Here is a 6,000-nt window from a genome sequence, read left to right on the forward strand (position 1 = left end):
ACAGAGAAAACAACGATGCTAATTCTTCCTAGATATACTCTCTAGGCCATAGCCTGCCAGCCCCTATTCTAAGCAGTACCGCAATCACTGAGAAGAGCCCCACCTCCACTAGCAGCACCCCTAACCCCTTACAGTACAGGCCTCTGTTACAGAATGCATTAAAGACACTTTTTCCATGGAAGGAAGTCTAGAAACAGGGTACATCCCTTGAGAGAGGGTGTCCCTTGTGGTCCACAACACAAGGGTGGAAACTTTTTTCTATTGTTGTGAAAACAATAACCGCATGACAGAGACCTGGGAACTTTTTTTTCTATAAAAAGCCACTGCTGACCACAGAAGAAGTGGGGGGATAAATCAATGGAAGGCCACCCAGAAGTAAAAAGCAATTTAGTTGGATTTGGTTCATTTGCCTCTTTTTTGTTTTGTGTGTAAAACACATACACATTCAAAAAAGACTGAATTCAACTGATTTTATTTATTTATTTATTTGGATGGAGTCTCACTCTGTCCCCCAGGCTGGAGTGCAGTGGTACAATCTCGGCTCACTGCAACCTCCACCTCCCAGGCTCAAGCAATTCTTTCTGCCTCAGCCTCCTGAGTAGCTGGGATTACAGGCACCCATCACCACACCCAGCTAATTTTTGTCTTTTTTTTTTTTTTTTTTGAGACGGAGTCTTGCTATGTCGCCCAGGCTGGGGTGCAGTGGCGCGATCTTGGCTCACTGCAAGCTCCGCCTCCCAGGTTCATGCCATTCTCCTGCCTCAGCTTCCCGAGTAGCTGGGACTACAGGTGCCTGCCACCACACCCGGCTAAATTTTTGTATTTTTAGTAGAGACGGGGTTTCACCATGTTGACCAGGCTGGTCTCGAACTCCTGACGTCAGGTGATCCACCTGCTTCAGCCTCCCAAAGTGCTGGGATAACAGGCATGAGCTACCTTGCCTGGCCCTCGACTGATTTGAAATGAAGAACAGAGAACATGAAATTTTAATGGCAGTTGATTAAAAGAAACTACAAAGATATATTGTTGATAATAAAGAAAGAATGAGGGAGCAGGGCAAGGAGAAAGAGGTAAGAAAAAGAAATGGATAGTGGAGGGAGACGTAGCAAAAGAAGAATGGGAGACAGCAAGATTCAGGGACGGGTCCACATGCCTAACCGCACACAAAAAGGGGGAGCCACCAAAGGACCCACAGAGACACTTTCTAGGGCTTGAAGAGTTAGCCAAAGTCAGTTACATTGTTCATGGCCAGCTGTTGGCTGTAGCTCCAGACCTTGAACTATTATCACCTTTTATCCTTGCCTTTGAATGGTTAGTGCTCTGGTCAACCACTGTTCACAGCTCTTTAATTGCTCATTGAAACATTCTGAGGCTTAGCTTAGGTCACAAGCCAGAAGCTCCCCCAAATGAGCTACAATTCAGTAAATCATTCATCTCCAAGTATCTCCTCTGAAAAGGGAGTATTCGAAACACTATCTCATAAAACATTCAAAGCACCGATGAAAATCCAAGGAGAAAACGCTGCTTGCACTGAAACGAAATCCATGGAAAAGTGTTTTGAGTTTTGCATTTACAAAAAAACTGGGACTTCAGCAGAACTGAGTCCCACCTCAGCATCAGCCAGCATCACCACCCGCACACCTGACTTCCCACATGTCCACATTCTGCATGCTCCCGTGGATCTAAAGGCCTCAGTTGGTCCTGAAACTAAGCAGCCTCCATGACACTCTGCAATCTGAGGGTCAACAGGAGCAATCCCAAGGAGATTCCAAGACAGTCTCAGGCTGAGGATGAACTCTCAGTCCACCCCGCCACCCCCCATCCTAGTCTACCAAACCTCCCCTCACTTCACCCCAAGGGCTGTAGAAGAGCTCAGCTGTTTCAGAGACAATAGAGCCTCCCCCTTTCAAGCTCCATCCTTTTCTCCTCCAAGCTTGGTTTCTGTGTTTTTCCCTTCCCCACATAATCTGTCCCCAGCCTCCTACTTTCTCGTCTGTTTCTCCAATCTCTCTCTTCTTGTGCTCCTATTTCCTCCTCATGTTTCGCTATTCCATCTTAGAATCATTTCTCTCAGAGGAAGAGGGGGCTTAACAGATACATATAGGCCGGGCACAGTGGCTCAAGCCTATAACCCCAGCATGCTGGAAGGCCAATGCAGGCGGATTGCTTGAGTCCAGAAGTTTGAGACCAGCCTGGGCAACACCACAAAACTCTGTCTCTACAGAAAGTACAAAAATTAGCTGGGTGTGGTAGTGCGTCCCTGTGGTCCCAGCTACTCGGGAGGCTGAGGTAGGAGGACTGCCTGGGCCCAGGAGGTCGAGGCTGCAGTGAGCCATGATTGTGCCACTGCACTCCAGCCTGGGTGACAGGTGAGACCCTGTCTCAAAACAACCACCACCACCAAAAAACAAAAAAACCCAGATACATCTGGAAACAAGATCTACAATCTATCCCCCCAAGTTCCCACCCCAGCTCCACATCTTGCTAGCTGTGCAACCTTGGAAAAATGGCCAAACCTCCCAACCCCTCAAATTCCTCAGTTTGGCGGGGGAGGGGGAGGAACATGGCAATCACAGAGGTCTTTTATAACTCTCATCTTCTAGATAGGTAAACGTTCACCTGTATAACCATGAATAAACCAGCAAGTTAAACATCCACAGGGAAAGAGAACAAATTACAGAAACTCCCTTTCCTCAGCAATCTATCATCCCACCCTCATCTCCCACAACCACTCACTCTGGGGTCTGTGCCTCTCACTCTGGACCGTTCTAGCTCTGAATTGTTTACATACTTACAGTAAAACCTCACAAATCACACTAATCAAGGAAAAGGTAGATGTGAATCCAACAGAAGCCTGCATCCTAGAATGCTTCTTCTATGCCATTGTGCAATACTTTGAATTTATTATCAATTTAGCAAACAGGAAAGAACCTGAAAATGCCATCACAAACTGTGACTCTAAGAACAGTGGAGTTGTCAGGAACCCTGGAAGACCCTCTGCCCTATCATCCTCCACTTCACCAGCAAGGACACAGGCCCAGAGAGCAGAAGCCACTAGCCCAAAGCCCAAAGATTGGTGGCCAGGACCAAGGCTAGCTGTCCTGCCTCTGGTCCAGAGCTTCTCCACCAAAGCTTTTTGAGACCATCCATGCCTTTCTCCTAGAGACAGGTCAAATCCTAAATTACCATAGAGTGCCCACTACAGCAAATCTATCTCCACATCCAGGGAGGGGTCTGGAGATAAGTTAGGATGACCTGATCATTATCAATGCTGCACAATAAAAACTTTCTTTCCTGGCCCTGCCCTTTCATTCTTTACAAAGAAAACCCTAGACTCTGCTATCTGTATTGAACTCTATTTTAGAGAAGGGGAAAGAGAGGAACAGCTGAACAGTGCTTTGTTCTGCCAGGAAGAATTTGCTCATCCTTTCCCATAACTCTTACCCACTCCCCAATATGCCCAATCTCTTCCGAAAAGTTTACAGAAACTCTCCAACTACAACAAATGAAAGCAGGTAGGAGAAGGAAAAGGCCAACAAGGCGGGTATCGTCCACAAGATGACAATACCCTCCCAACTCTTTACCCCACAGGGTAGACAGCAGTTCATTTCAGTTGCTAATTCCCTGCAGGGAAGTCGCTAAAGGAGTGGTCTCAGGGCCCTCCAGCTGAGAAATGTGCTCTCTGCAACCCCTGGAGAACTAACCCTTCCCTAACCATCTGCTCCAACAGTGCCTTGGGCAAAGGTGCCAACAGACCAACCCTTCCCTTCTTTCCCCTCAGGCCAAGAAAGAGACATCAGAGCTTGGTTGGCAAGGGGCTATTTAAGGCAGCATCCAGAGGGCGGGGCAGAAAACTGCTGGAGGCATCCTCCTCCTCCACCCCTCCCCCTCACAGCCCAAACACACGCCCCTCACTCTGTAGACAGCCATCTACCTCATCGGTGTCTGAAGGCTGTAGATATGTCCATCATCTGTTTTCTGTCATTGATGCTGCTGACCCCTCTGTGTCCACCCCACTTTTAATCCAACCCTCCTCTCTTCCATCACCACCAAGATACCTTTCCAACCAAAACCACAGAATTGAATCTAAGCAGAGGAGCTCAAAACACAAGGAGAGTGAAGACAGCCAATCCATCCCCCGCCTCCACTTAAGAGGAAAAAAGGGCGCGGGGGGCTGGGCGGGGGGGTGGTGTTGAGGGGAGAGATGGAGTCAGAGGCCTGACACGCCAGATAGGTTCCATGATGTCTCTAGATGAACCTCCCTCCTATTGACGATGAAACCAATTCCAGCAATTTCAGCAGGTCGGCCCTGTGACAACAGGGGCATCCCAACGCTCAGTGTTTAAAACAAAAATCCAAAGGCTCGCCCAGAACATGCTGGGAAAAACCGAGGACTGAACAAAACGAGCCATGCTCAGTGGGATCCCTTCTGCTTTTATGTAGCAATGTAATAGCGTAATAAATTCTTGTCTGCCTGGAGAAAGCATGCACTGGTGAATTTCAAAGCCATCTTACGACAGCGGATGCATGGGGATGCAGAATTCGACAGCACATTCCTCCATGAAGGATACATAATGACTTCAAGCCTCTTTCCCCTCTTATCTTGAATGGCGCTACCACGTATCAAGGAAGCCACATCGGAAAGCAGCGAGGTGGTAGCAGGGGATGCCCGGGGAATTCGAAGAAAGGAGTTGCTTGCTGTCCATGTCGGTGATGAGCTGCCTAGCAAGATGCTGTCAGCCACTCGGGGAGAAGAAGGGGCACGGGCGGCACGGGCAGGCGCGGTGTCCCCGGCGCATACTAGTCCCCGTTCATTCAGGCGGGTCCGACCAACCGCGTCGTCCTTGCGCCCCTCCCGCCGCCCTCTCCAGGGGATGCTGATGAATGAACACACCTGAGATGCCTCCATCCCGCCGCTCGCTCCCTCCGCCTTCCTCTGGCTGCTGCAGAGGTGCCCCTCCTCGGTAGTTTCACTTTACAGCACAAACCCATTCGGGCTTTGATGTCTCCTCCACCCACCCAAATTGCAGCCACCCTGAGACGGGCGGACATTCTCTCCTAGCAGAGGCCATGATCGTACTACCCCACACCCACCAAAAAAGGAAATTTTAAAACCCCCAACCCTGGAAGCCCCCAGATCCTCTGCACCCTGGGGAACTTTCCCTGAAAGACTGGGGATTCGCGGAGCAGGCAGGATGGACGGTTCGGCCGCGAGGGACCACCGCTTTCCCTGTGCCCATGGGGGGATGCTCTGGGGGAGGGGGTCCCCCAAGTCCCTCCAACAGCTGGCCCTTTAAATGCGCCTCCTCCGAGCGCGGAACAAAGGCGCCGCCCGCGGGGGCCGAGCCGCAAACACCCCCGGCGCTGCCGCCGCCGAGCGGGCAAGCGCGGCCGGGCGGGCGAGCGCGGGCTTACCTTGCTGGTCGCCGGGCGGGCGGGCTGCGCGCGTCCGCCCCACTCGCACTACACGCTGCAGCTGGCCCCGCTCTGTTTTTCTGGGACTCAGCGCTGACTTCACCGACACTCCGCGGACAACCAATGGGCTGCGGTGCCCGCCCCCTCATTAGCATGCCTCTGGAACCGTCCACTCTGGCAGCGCCCGGCCAGCGGGCGGTGCCGGGGGCGGGGCCGGGCCCGGCCGTGACAGGAAGGGGCGTGTGCGCGGATGGGAGGCGAAGAAGCGTCCGGCGCCCGGCTCCTGGCATTGTGAGCCCGCCGGCCTCCGCCGGTAACGGGCGCGCGGGCCTAGTAACCCTTTCCGTCCTGGCCGGGCCGGACGCTGGCCTGGCGCGCCTTCTGGTCCTTCAGAAGGGTCGCCCACGGGGAGCTTGGAAGGAACCTTAGACGTAAAATAACAGTGATAAGTTATTTAACTCCTGGGCCTCAGTTTACCCATCTGTAAAATGGCATAATAGTCCGACTTCGTAAAATCTAGTGAAGATTAACATAGTTAACATAGGTGATGCATTTTGATCAGTGCCTGGCCGTCGTGCTACATAA

The 6,000-nt window shown here is 51.5% G+C and overlaps 1 protein-coding gene across 50 annotated transcripts in view; it reads right to left on the minus strand.

Moving 5' to 3' along the window:
• Nucleotides 1-5,535, minus strand: part of SORBS1 (sorbin and SH3 domain containing 1) — a 249,645-nt gene extending 244,110 nt beyond the window's left edge. For 28 of the 50 annotated variants that reach the window (XM_016918934.4, XM_016918928.4, XM_016918916.4 and 25 more), the window contains exon 1: nucleotides 5,416-5,528. The gene's annotated coding sequence lies outside the window, so the exon portion shown is untranslated. Of the gene's footprint in view, nucleotides 1-5,415 lie in introns of all 50 variants that reach the window. The other 22 variants (XM_016918955.4, XM_054660371.2, XM_016918946.4 and 19 more) reach the window with 2 other exon arrangements.
• Between the last annotated feature and the right edge of the window lie 465 nt (nucleotides 5,536-6,000).

This window comes from Pan troglodytes, chromosome 8 (assembly GCF_028858775.2).
Source record: "Pan troglodytes isolate AG18354 chromosome 8, NHGRI_mPanTro3-v2.0_pri, whole genome shotgun sequence".
Lineage (NCBI taxonomy): Eukaryota > Metazoa > Chordata > Mammalia > Primates > Hominidae > Pan > Pan troglodytes.